At 46.5% G+C, this 13,684-nt stretch overlaps 1 long non-coding RNA gene across 1 annotated transcript; it reads right to left on the bottom strand.

Annotated features, from left to right (window-relative positions):
* Positions 1 to 473: 473 nt before the first annotated feature.
* LOC149436347 (uncharacterized) lies at positions 474 to 12,803 on the bottom strand. Its single transcript, XR_016308307.1, has 2 exons — positions 8,870 to 12,803; positions 474 to 1,267 (listed from the first exon to the last, which is right to left on the bottom strand). It is a non-coding gene; the product is annotated as an uncharacterized LOC149436347 (long non-coding RNA).
* Positions 12,804 to 13,684: the final 881 nt, after the last annotated feature.

Here is a 13,684-nt window from a genome sequence, read left to right on the forward strand (position 1 = left end):
GGGGTTGAGCTTGGCTTTAGTTCCAGTGAAAGGAACTCTTAAGGCATCAGCAAACCAAGACATTTTGGACAATTCTATGCTCCCAACTTTGTGGGAACAGTTTGGGGATGGCCCCTTCATGTTCCAACCTGACTGTGTACCAGTTCACAAAGCAAGATCCATACAAATATGGATGAGCGAGTTGGGGGTGGAGGAATCTCACTGGCCTGCACAGAGTCCTGATATCAACCTGATAGAACACCTTTGGGATGAATTAGATCGAAGACTGCAAACCAGGCCTTCTCGTCTGACATCAGTGTCTGACCTCACAAATGCACTTCTGGAAGAATGGTCAAACCTTCCCATAGACACTCCTAAACCTTATGGATAGCCTTCCCAGAAGAGTTGAAGCCACAGTACAACAAAGGCAACATGAAAATTAGCATACTGTGGTATTCTGAGACTTGTATCGAATAAAGCTTTCAGAAGCAAAATGCTACCAAAAATACTCTTTCCAGTCCACAAGAAAACATGTCACCAAAGTAAATTTACAATATTAGGTACAGAAGCAGAATACCAAGGTGAACATTTAGAAATAGCATTGTACACTACAATTTCATAAAACTGAAGGGAAGAAACAAATTAACATACTGCCCACAAGTTTCACCTTTGAACCTTGAAAACTTCAGGTGACATCTGGCTGGTTGCTTTGGGCATGCAAATTAATATCTTTTCTTTCACGTCCAGATAATCCTCTCCCAAAGGGTGACCAATCACAGAGCTACCAGGGATATAGAAATATCAGCATTCTGTCCTGGAACTGCTCTATATAATAAAGACTTGTTTTAAATAACACTTTCATTCTTTGTCTTAAACCTACAATAATGAATCAATATGTTATAACATCTAGTTGAAGCAGTGTATAGAGTGGTACAACTCAAAGAGGAACAAAACATGATGGATCTCTTACAAAATGTAGGCAGTCTTTGTATTAAAAATGCTTCATCAGAAGGAAGTAAAAGCGTCCTGATAAATGGCAATTTCACAGGACACGTGGAGCTGAACTAAACAGAGCTGTCGTGAGGTGGTGAACTCCATCGTGACTGCAGACGCCGAAGAATGCTGTTCGATATCGTCCCAAGTTTTTCCTGCATTTCAAAAAGCTGGCTTCCAGAATATTTTCCAAGCTCCTCTGTAGTCACCAACAAAGAAAGTGTACTAATCTGTGCAGCAAGGTCTAGGGTGGCTGCAGATTCCACAGGTGCTGTGGCAGATGCTTCAGGCAGGTCTGTAAAGCAAGCAAGGATTAGTTATGGTGAAGTAACGGAAAAAAAAAAACTCATGAAATACGCCAATACTCTAGGGGTCACCATACATGTTACAATCTGACTGCAATACATCAAAACATAATAGGAGAACCTTCCTAAACTTTCCAGTCAGTTTGTATTCAATCAAGCCCTTGCATTACATAATTGGTAGATCCAAAAGAAGACTACAATAAGATATTGGCAGAAAGTCAGTGCAAAAAATGCCCATCAGTAGTTTGAACAACCACATTGGGTGTCTCTGCAAATCAAAGGATAGGCAGGAGTCGTCTGCTTTAGTAGAACATCCAATTACTTTATTTCACCAAATACATTTTTTTATTATTATTATGAACTACCGCATCGGACACCTCAGCCAATCGAACTACCGAGAGCCTTTTATGTGCTGGCTCTTCCTATCAATGCGTTCACCCACCTGAGAACCCCCACAGAACGGGAATGCCCGAGGCATAGACCGTGTCCACACTGTGCACTAGGAATGCTGCATGTCCCCCACCCCCCTTGCTGGGTGACCAGTCAACAGCTGCAAGTCCATTTTGACCTTTTTCTTTTTATTGTGGAACCGTTTTACCCTTGTTTCTGAATTTAGTACACGATAAGGGCTCTCCCACCTCCCTCTCTTTTTCAGTGGAAACGAAAGACCCCTGGTCAGCTCCTCAGGATATTTCAGTCTACAATGTTCCATCAAACCCCAGACCCTACAATAAGATTGTAATGTGTGTGGAAAGCTTTACAACTATCGGTGGTCACCTTTTTAGAGTCTCAATTGTAATATACAGTAGTATCAATGGTACTTGCACAGCACTGCCATACAGTACGTGCCTAAACTGGAAAATACAGGAATGGAAAGAGCTTGGGAGGAATGGTGGAACTAAAATCGCAGCAATCTGCTGCAATGTTGCAGGCTCAGAATTCATGGAATTACGCAGCCTGGATCAGACAGAATTAAACTGAGAACAGAATAGATAAAATGGCCTATAACCTGGACTGCTTTTTTTTTATTTTAATTGAGGCAATCTTTAAATTCAATTTTAAAAAGCAAGAAAAATTAGCAGATTAATAATTTAAAGCCCCATAGCTTTAAGTACAGCTCACGGGTCTTAAAAAGCAGCTTAATCATTAAGCGCAGGTTCCACAACTTCGCAGTTCTGCGTGTCACGTTTGCAAGGGCACAGCTGCGTTTCCTGCAATCTTTTTAAAAACATGGACGCACAGAAATCACATGGTGCTTTGACACCACTTTCCTTAAAGCAACACACTTTTTGTGCGGCTGCGGGAACGTGTGCGATTTACACACACAGTCCTATGGAAATCTATGGAAAGAACTAAAGATCAGAGTTCACAGAAGAGGCCCACAGAACCTTCAAGATTAGAAGACCGTTTGTGTGGAAGAATGGGCCAAAAATCACACCTGAGCAATGCAATGCGACTAGTTTCTCCATATAGGAGGCATCTTGAAGCTGTCATTACCAACAAGGATTTTGGATGAAGTATTTATTTTTTTTGTATGCACGAATTATTACTGACATGTAGTGAAAATGCAGTTATTTACCTGTTAACTGTATTTCCAGGAATCTTCTAGGACAGCTTCACTTGAGAGATAGGGCTCCTCCCAGGAAACACCCGCTCCACCTTTTCCCCTTTATAAGTATCCTCTCTCCCAGTGGGCCCTCAGTATAAGAATATGACCGAAGGCCTAGGAGAAAGCATAAAATAAAAAACGGTAATAGAGACAACCCATCACAGGTTCATAACATACCTACAGTAGACATCAGTACATAATCACACAGCAATCGGGAGGGAGTTATGCTGTCCTAGAAGATTCCTGGAAATACAGTTAACAGGTAAATAACTGCGTTTTCCCGTGTCATCTTCTAGGACAGCTTCACTTGAGAGGAGTTGAATAGAAATACATACATTAGGGTGGGCCCCTTGCTTGTAGGACCTTCCTGCCGAACGCCTGGTCATTGCTGCCAATCAGATCCAATCTGTAGTGCTTAGCAAAGTTGGCGAAACTGGACCACGTTGCGGCTCTGCAGATCTGTCCGGGGGAGGCACGCTCTTCAGGACCGTGCCCAGGTCCCATGTGGGGTACTTCGATGTGGACGGGGCTCGGCGCCTGGAGATAGCCCTCAGGAACCTGATTATCAACGGGTCTGCTGCCAACCTCAACTCCAGAAAGCTTGACAAAGCCGCTACCTGCACTTTAAGGGTATTAGCGGCCAGGTTCTTATCCGCCCCGGCTTGGAGGAATTCAAGCATTGTATGCAAGATGGGAGCCCGGGTTCCTCGTTCCTGTCCTTCCAGGCGGAAAATTTCTTCCAGACTTTATCATATATGGCGTTTGTTGATTTCTTCCTTCCGTCCAAGATGTTGGCGACCACTCTTTCAGACAGTCCCTTCTTCACTAGCCTGTCCCGTTCAGAAGCCACGCTGCTAGGGACAGCCTTTCTGGGTGAGGATGTAGCACTCCCCCTTGGGCAAGTAAATCGTGTGAAGGTGTATCATCCATGGGTCTGTTAAGCTTAGTTCCCTCAGCCGGGAGAACCATGATCTTTTGGGCCAAAATGGTGCAATCAGGATGACCGTGGCTTGAGAAGACTGGATCTTCTGTACCACCTTTGGTAATAATCTGAACGGAGGAAAGGCATAGAGGAGGTTTCCTTCCCAATGCTGGGCTAGCGCGTCTATCCCTGCACTCCTGGGGTCCTTCTGCAGGCAGAAGTATCTCTCCAGCTTCACATTTTGGCTGTTGGCGAAGAGATCCGTAGAGGGGGTGCCCCATCTGGCGCATATTTGATTGAATGCTGGACAGCTGAGGCACCATTCTGTCTGGGTGACCTCTTTCCGACTCAACTGGTCCGCCAACTGGTTCAGATTCCCTTTTAGATGCACCGCAGTGATGGACTCTAGGTTCTTCTCTGCACAGGTCAGGAGGGTTCCTGCCAATTCCATCAGCCTCGGGGACCTCGTGCCCCCCTGCCTGTTCAAGTATGCTACTGCTGTTGTGTTGTTGGATAGAATCTGGACTTCTCTCCCCTCTATCCTCTCCTGAAAAGCCGTAAGAGCTTTGAAGATTGCCGACAGCTCCTTGTAGTTCGATGATTTCCTTGAATTTTCTGCATCCCATCTGCCCTGGGCTAGGCAGTCTCCCATATGAGCAACCCACCTGGTCATGCTTGCATCCGTGGTGATCCTCACTGGGCTGGCTTGCTTCCATTTCCTTCCCGCCTCCAAGGTGTGGATGTTCCCCCACCACCTTAGTGATTCCCTCACCTTGTGCGTGAGGCAGATCCTGGAATTCAGACCTGCTTGGCTGCCATCTCAGTGGGAGAGGGTGTGATTCTGTAGTACCCTGGAGTGGAGCTGTGCCCATTGCACCCCTGGCATTGCGGCTGTCATGCTCCCGACTAGCTTCATTGTGGTCCTTACTGTGCAGGTCGACATCCTTTGGAAGGCTCTCGTGTCTTGCTGCAGTTTGAGAGCTTTTTCCGTTGTCAGGTATGAGCAAGCATTTGCGGAGTCCAGGATGTACCCCAAGTACGTGATCCTCCTGGAGGGTACTAGCTGTGATTTTTCCTCGTTCATCAACCACCCCAAGCTCTCTAGAAAAGATATTGTGCGTTCGACATGGGACCTCAGGCCTCTTTCTGTATCTGAAAATAGAAGCAGGTCGTCCAAGTAGGGGATGATATTTATTCCTTCCAGCCTCAAGACTCTTAGGGGTTCCGCCAGGATCTTGGTAAATATCCTTGGAGCTGATGACAGGCCAAAGGGGAGTGCATTGAACTGAAACAGAATCGTTCTTTTTGCGCCTTCCAGCGCAAACCTCAGGAACTTCCTCGATTCCTCCCTTATCGGGACGTGCAGATATGCATCTTTCAAATCTATTGAGGCCATGAATGCTCCTGGCGACAAGAGTTCTTTTACCGTGTATAAGGTCTCCATGCAGAACTTCTTGGGTCTCACGAACTTGTTTACCTTCTTCAGATTTAGTATCATCCTGTAGGTACCGGACGACTTCCCTTCTCTTCCTCCTCCAGCTGGCAAATCACATTCTGCCTGAGCATCCCTTCCAGGAGGTCCACCAATGCATCTGCCTTCTCCCTGTCCCTTGGCAGGGGTGTTGCGAAGAATCTTTGAGGGGGGGGCCTTAAAAACTCTATTTTGTAACCTCTGCGAACGGCCTCTAGAATGTAAGTGTTCTGGGTGATCTTCAGCCATTGTGTGTGGAAGTGCCCCAGCCTTCCTCCCACCTGGCTTCTCCAGTCACTTGGGCTGGGTCTTGGGTCTATTCTGGTTGGGGTTGAAGAGGAAACCTCCCCTTCCCCTTGACTCGTTCCTGCCCCTCCTTGCGCCCCAGCCTGTGCGCTGGCTTTGAAATCATCGTGTACTGCCTGTTGAGGAGAAACCCCTTTCGTCCTACTTGCCTGCTGGGGACTGGAAAGCTCTTCTTTTTTTTATCGGCCGACCTTTCCAGGACCGAAGTTAGTTCCGGCCCGAAGAGGAGTTTTCCCTCGAAGGGCAGACCGCAGAGTTTGGACTTAGAGGCAAGGTCCCCCTGCAAAGACTTTAGCTAGATAGCTCTTCTCGTGGAATTTATGAGCGCCGTTGATCTAGCTAAGAATCTGATAGTTTCTGCTGATGCGTCTGCAATAAAAGCCACCGCTTTTTCCAGTACAGGCAGCGACTTCAGGATTTCCTCCGCCGGGGTGCCTTGTTCCAGGTGCGAGCGGAGCTGCCCCAACCATACATCCAAAGTTCTGGAGACACACGTCGTCGCAACTGCTGGCTTGAAATTCACCGCGGATGCTTCCCATGCTCTCCTCAGGAATGTATCCGCTTTCCAGTCCATCCATTGGGTCATTCAGGGACCCGCTGTCCTCGAAGGACAGGTCCATCGCTTTCGAGATTCTAGAAAGGGGGGCATCTGGCTTCGGGCAGATTTCCCACACGGAAGCGTCTTCTTCCTTGAACGGGAATCGCCTCTTAAGGTTCTTGGGAAAGAAAGCCTTTTTCTCCGGCTCTTCCCATTCCCTCCTGATAGTGGACCATAGGGCAGAGTGCACTGGGAATGTGCGGCTGCTCTTTGTAGCCCTGCGTACAGCTGGTCATGGAGAGAGGGGTCCTGCTGTTCCTCCTCCAGATCCAGAGTCTCGTAGATCACTTTCAGAAGGCCCTCCGTGTCTTCTGCCTGAAAAAGGAATCTTTGTGCTTTTGGGTCATGATCCTCGACCTTGTCTTCCTCCGAGTCTGAAGTACTCAATGGTTCGGCTCCCCTTGCGACAGTTACCTGGTCCTTCCTCTTTTTCCCCCCCTGGGCATTGCCTGAAGTGCCCGGTTGGGGCTCGTCCTGGGCCGGTCCCTGCTTCTGCTCCCTAAAGCTCTGAAAAGTCTTGGACATATCTTGCATCATGTTCTGTAAGAAATCCTTAAAGAGGGACCCAGACTCCTTTTTGATAAGCTTATCTATGCAGTCTTGGCAGAGTTGCTTCCGTCAGGAACTCGCCAGCCTCTTTCTGCAAGTGGCGCATTTCTTTTTCAGCTCGCAAGGAGCTTCTCTTTCCCCTCTATCCTCCTCCTGTGGGCCCATCTGGGGACAAGAAGACATAGGTATTCATCAACCGCGGAGGCTCCCCCCCAGGGATTGCCCCCCGTGCACTCCCCCAACACCCTAAAAAGTCAGCAGTGGGGGGGGGGGGGGAGATGAGTGTGGGGGTGCCCAAGGGTCCCAGAGGGGGGAGGGGGGGAAGGGGGAGGGGGTGAGTGGCGGCCAAATACCTTGCCGCAGGATTCCCCCGGCCCAGACAGATCTGCCTCCATCCTGCCGCGAACTCCTCCTCAGTGCGGCGATTTTTCAGGGTTTGGCGGGCTCCGCCCCCTCCCTGGGATCCCTGCGCGCCGACCTTCCTCTCATGGCCGCAGGTGGAGAAGCGGCCGTGGTGTGGGCTCGTTCCGCGGTCCGCCGCCCATTTCCAACATGGCGGCCGCTGCTCCATGCTTCCTGCGCCGGAAGTGACGCCGTCCCGTGCCCGGAAGTGACGTGTTTGCGGCATCCTGACCCCGACAGCCTCACCCCCTGGCCATGCTGCCGGGATCCTGGAACAGGTAGGACTTACCTCAGCCCCCCCAGGGAAAGGCACCACTGCCCAGGTCGGCGGAGCGGGCTCTACCCCCCTGGAGAGCCCCGCTGGGACCATCCGGGGTCTGTCACCCCCACCCCGAAGGGTCTGTCCATAGGATGAGCCTGGATGAAAACCCCCCCACAAGGTCCCTGCCATCCTTAGAGAAAGGAGGAAGGGGGGGCCTCAGCCAGGGGCCCTCTGTACCTCGCCAGGCAGCCGGGGAAAAAATAACAAACCGGGCGTAGCTCCGTCCTGGCCGGAGGAAACACTAATACTGAGGGCCCACTGGGAGAGAGGATACTTATAAAGGGGAAAAGGTGGAGCGGGTGTTTCCTGGGAGGAGCCCTATCTCTCAAGTGAAGCTGTCCTAGAAGATGACTCAGGAAAATTTTATGTCAATAGCACCTTTAGATATATATTTACCTAGAAAAACGGTGACGTTTTCAATACTTATTTTACCCGCTGTACTATTAAAACCTGTTGTTTTTTTTTCAGGATTTGAGTGCAATGACTACACTTCTGCTTCCCCAGAATACCCTGAAAACACGACAGTGTCGTATGTCACGACAACAGACCCTCTCTGCACTCCAATCCCTGCCCATCAGAGCAGATCACATGTAGACAGTTTGCTCACAAAAACAAGGACACGCCCATGAGACACACCCACTATGCAGAAATGCTGCATTGCATGCTGGGAAATGTAGTTTCTTACTTCAATTATAGGGCTTATTTGCAAGGTGAAGCACTAGATTACATTAAGGCAGCACAAATGCTGGTCAGACATTTAGATGTCTATTTTCCAATGATTGCTGATGCATGCATGTTACCCTACGCCTGTTAAGACCTTAAAATGTACTATGAATGCAGTTAGCCAGAAATTAGACCTATGACTACTAATCTCAAGTACGATCCCTATTCTTGCATGAGAGATTTTCCGCAAAAATGTATGGGTGTCAACTATAGGTGAATTCAAATCTAACTGCAGATTTCAGTGAACTTAAGTCATTTGGACCAAGCTGGCATAAACAAATTTACTTCACTTAACAGATGAAGTGGATGTGAGCACTGTATAAACAGGTATGTCGTCTCAGCCACATACAGCACTGTGTTCCAGCAGCTGTCAAATTGGACTGAGTGCTGCTCAGCCATTCACAGGCGGTTGGGTGCCCTCACAGTCTCCACCTCAGCCTGAGGAACCTTTGTATTCATTCATAGTCCCATAGCCTGAACACAGCAACGCATATGTAGCTGATGCTACATACAGTTTATAGAGGTGCTGCATCTGTTAATGATGTAAACAGTACATTTGGACTAGCTTGGTCCAAACTATTCAAAGTTCACTAAAACCTGGAGATCAGCTTTAATCGCTCATCCCCAATAATCACACATTTTATGTTAAGATAAATCATACACAAAAGGTAAGACTTTTATCCTTCTCACCTTAAAAACTTCAAAGAGACGAGAGAACTGCTTTCCAACCAAGACATTGAAAACTTTCCCATCTTCTCCACTAAGACGGCTACAAAGAGGACAAATGTCAAATTATTACACACAAACTGATATACATTACCCTAAATATTTTATTGTGGAATATAATGTTCTACTTGAAGGAATATTCACCACTAAATAGTTCTAAAGATCAGAATGGAAGATTATACACCATGGGGTTGTTTTAGCTGAATTTGCTTGCCAAAGAGGTAAAGCACTCTGGCAGCTGTCCGCTCTAGTGTGAATTCAGCCTGAAAGGGTTTTGTTATATCTGCTTGATAAGTGCAAAAAATACCTGTTGATCTTGTTAGAAATCTCGTGAGCTGATAACTTACTGTGCACTCTGCTAACTATTATCTCTAAGGTGTACAGAAGCACTCCCCTCCGGTATGTACAATAAGAGAAGGACAGCATTCTGTAGTCCTGTCTTGTTTCTGCTGATACAAAAGGAAGAGTAGGCATTGTCATCCTACGGCAGTTTTGTTACTGGAGGATCATCAGGGAAAAAATAAAGGAAGAAAACTAGTGCAGCCACATCTAAGGACTAGAAAGCTGCAATATATTCATTTTTTTGTGGCTTAGATGCACTTTAAGAATAGGCTGTTCAACTAGAAAAGTTGGTATTGAGTGAAAACAGCTCCCCTTGTTCACTAACATTTATTGGCTAGGTATTCCTTAGTAAATCAATTCCTGCATCCACTGCAATATTCTGCACCGCAACAATCTGGAATGTTTCTAGCTCCAAAATGCAATTGTACTCACTTTGCAATTGCAAGATAAGCATCTGTCTGTTCTGTATGTGAGGTAGATGTGTCTTCCAAGGTTTCTAGTAAAGGCAAGAATTGAGCGTTTTCAGGATTAGCAGCCATATTCCCAAAAAACTGCAAAGAAATAAGAAGTCACTTAAAATAATCAGCCCAGTGGTTTGCTACAGTAGGAAATAAATTGTGTTTCTATATCTTACAGTTTTCTTGCTTAGTGCAGCAACTATAGATACAAAACGTTACACTTTTTATCTGCTTGAACACCAGACTGTTTCACCCCCTTCCTGCCCAGGCCATTTTTCAGATTTCAGCGCTGTCGTACTTTGAATGACAATTACTCAGTCATGCAACACTGTACCCATATGAAATTTATATCAATCTGTGAGACAGATAGAGCTTTCTTTTGGTGGTATTAAGTCATTTAGTCACAACTGTTTTTTTTGTTTTGTTTTTTGCGCTATATAAAATGGAAAAAAGTTTTTTGCCATTTCTTCATTTCCTGTCTGTAAAGTTTTGCCAAGAATATTTCTTCATAAATGTGGGCCAAAATACATTCTACTACATACAAACTATGGTATATACTGTATATCCATAAAATGATCAATTCTGATGTACTGACTGCCCAACTCATTTCTTGAGGCCCTAAAATGCTAGGACAGTACAAATACCCCCCAAATTACCCTTTTTTTCATTTTAAATCAGACAGTCCAAGGTATTTAGTAAGAGGCATAGTAACATTTTTGAAGTTGTAATTGTTCAGAAAATGAAAGAAAAAAAAACCATTTCCCCAAGTTGTCATTTTAAAAAGTTTTTTCACATAAGCAGCATGGGCACACTTACAATTACACCTCAACACATTCTGCTTCTCCTCCTTAGTATGGGGATAGCACATGCATGAGACGTTTTCACAACTTACCCACATGGGGGGGGGCCCAAAATCAAAGTAGAACCTTCAAGCTTTATAAGGGTGTAAATTAGGCATCTCATTTCCTCACTACCTCTCTCATTTATGTAGGCCCTGGAGCACAAGGACAGCAGAAACGCCCAAACGAATAGGACTGCCTGCATGGGGATGCACAGAACACCTGCTCCCAGTTTGACATCCTTGCAGGTGTACAGCCCCAAATGCAGACAGTGATTTCGGGGACATGCACCTGCACTGATGTTGGATTGGGAAAAGCGGCTGTGTCCATGCAGCTGTTGTGTCCCAATAATCAATGTGACTGCCTGCATGGGATGCACAGAGCACCTGTGCAGGTAAACATGGCCCTTGCACAAGGTATGCATCGATAAGCCCCTTGTGAACAAAACCTTACGTCAACACTGGGGCAGATGTGACATAGCGATGTTCAGGGACACTGACTGGCTGCACTGGTGTGGTAATGGTGTATTTACACTGGGGGGGTTGGGGAATGCTACGGTTGAGTCAAATTTTTACCACCCCTCAACTGTTCCCCCTTAAGCTGGGAGCGCAGCAGTCAGGGAAGTACACATGCTGCAGCAGGAATTTCACCACATTGAGCTCAGCAGGCACTACTAAGGATCACTGTTGTATATAAATGGCAGGACTGTGGTAGTGCAAGGTCGAGTGGCCGGTTATAAACGGCCTCCCCGCCCCCTGCTTTTGCGCGCTCCCTGGGATAGCACAGCACCACGATCCGGTGCCCGCTGTGTCCTCCGGACACAGTGAAACACCGATCGTCATACGGAACCTCTGTGCGAGGTCCCGATCATGTGATCACTGCTTGGCCAATCAGTGATCACATGCAAAGTATTATTACTATACAGTATTTATATAGCGCTAAGAGTTTGCTCAGCGCTGTACATTATAGTGGGGTACAGTAACAATACAATACACGAGGGGTTCGAGGGCACTGCTCCACGGAGCTAACAATCTAGGAGTAAGTAAGATGTCACTTCTGACATCATTGCTTACTACGTGTGAAATCTGTGAATGATCACAGAGATCACATGGTACAAGGCTGTTGTGAACAGCCTTGTACCATGTGACAAGCTGGGACCAATCACAGCTCACACAGTAGTTCTCAATGGATGCAAGAATGTAGTCAGAGAGACGGAGAAATGATTGCTTTTACAGCCTTTATGGGTATAAAAGCAATCAATGTAAACAAAAAAATAAAAAATCATCCCCCACAAGTAGTACAGTGTCACCATGGTGACACTGTACTGCTAGAGTGACAGTATGCAAAAAAAAAAATAAAAAAATGTAAAAAAATTTTTAAAATGATAATTTTTGGTTATAAACTAATTTGGCTTTTTTTTTACTAAAAAGATAACAAAATAAATTTTGGCCAAGATTTATGATGAAATATTTATTTGAAAAATTTTATAAGAAAAACACTCAAAATTTTTGGACTTTTTCATTTACATAGCAAAACAAAAAAAATCCAAGTGGTGAATAAATACCACCAAAATAAAGCTTTATTGGTCTCAAAAAAATGCTAAAAAACATTCATATGGGTACAGTGTTGCATGACCACGCAATTGTCATTCAAAATATGATAGCGCTGAAAGCTGAAAATTGGCCTGGACAGGAAGGGGGCAAAAGTGTCCGGACTTGAAGTGGTTAAATAAAAATGGAGTCTGATATGTACCAGATTCAACCTCTAATAGTATATAAGTCTCTTCTGTCATTCTCAGAGTGGATAAGATATCTTGTTCCTTAACCACATAGCTGGTTATTTATATTTACCACTGCATATTGATATCCAAGAAATTGTCTATTTTAAACTTTACATACTAACTAAATTATACACCACACTTTTGTCAAGGTTTTTTTTTTATCTGATTAATCAAAGCAATAATTGGCCAACTAATCGATTATGAAAACAATCATTAGTAGCAGTCCTATAGGGGTCCCCTTTGTATTGGAGGTGTCAGATATTACCCCGTATCCAGGTACTGGAGGTGTCAGGTGTCCCTACCCCTTGTCCTGGTGTTGGCAGTGTCCCATTTGTCCTTGTATTGGAGGTGTCTCCCTGGTGTTGGGAGGGATCCTAGTATTAGAAGTGTGCCCCTAGTGTTAGGTGTCCCCTCCATCCTAGTACTGGAGGTGTCTCCCTGGTGTTAGAGAGTTCCTGGTATTGGTGGTGTACCACCTTCCCCCATCCAGGTATTGGTTGGGAACCTCCCACCCAAGAAATGGCAGTGTCTCTGTGATATTTAAAATGCCGCCCCCTCCCCCATTCCATTACTGGATGTATCAGATGCCCCCGTCCCAATAATGGTGGTATCCCCCTGGTATTAGAGTTATCACTTTTCTACCCTGCCCCAGTATTGGAGGTGTCCCCTCCATCACAGTACTGGAAGTGTTGTCTCCCTGGTGTTGGATGTTCCTCCACCTCCCCACCATTGCAGTATTAAGAGACGTCAGGTCCCCCTCCACCCTGGTATTGGAGATGTTCTCCTTGTCCTATTATCTCAGGTGTCCAATATCGCCCCCATGTACTGGAGGGGATCTGCCCCCTGTCCTGGTTGTGAAGGTGTCAAGTGTCCCCCCCATCCTGGTGTACTGGAGAGGTGGCCCCTGGAATTGGATGTGTCCTGGTATTAGAGCTGTCAGATGTTCCATGTCCCCCCCCCCCCTTCCCAGTTTTGAAGGTGTCCCCTCTTTCCCCATATTGAAGGTATCCCCTCTGTCCTGGATTTGGCAGTGTCCACCCCTTTTGCAGCATTGGAGGTGGCCGCTGCCCCCCCCAGTACTGGAGTGGCCCCTGGTATTAAAGGTGCCCCCCCCAGCCCCAGTGCTGGAGGTATCCCCCCTGCTGGAGGTGTCAGGTGCCACCCCTGCCCCAGTGCTGGAGATGTCCCCACTTTCCGAGTATTGGAGGTGTCCCCCCTGCCCCTGTGCTGGAGGTATTCCCCATGATGGAGGTGTCAGGTGCCCCCCCTGCCACAGTGCTGGAGATTTCCCCACTATCCGAGTATTGGAGGTGTCCCCCCTGCCCCAGTGCTGGAGGTGTCCCCACTGTCCGAGTATTGG

The sequence above is a fragment of the Staurois parvus genome, unplaced genomic scaffold (genome assembly GCF_062004578.1).
Source record: "Staurois parvus isolate SC_StPar_1 unplaced genomic scaffold, SC_StPar_1.0 ptg001374l, whole genome shotgun sequence".
Lineage (NCBI taxonomy): Eukaryota > Metazoa > Chordata > Amphibia > Anura > Ranidae > Staurois > Staurois parvus.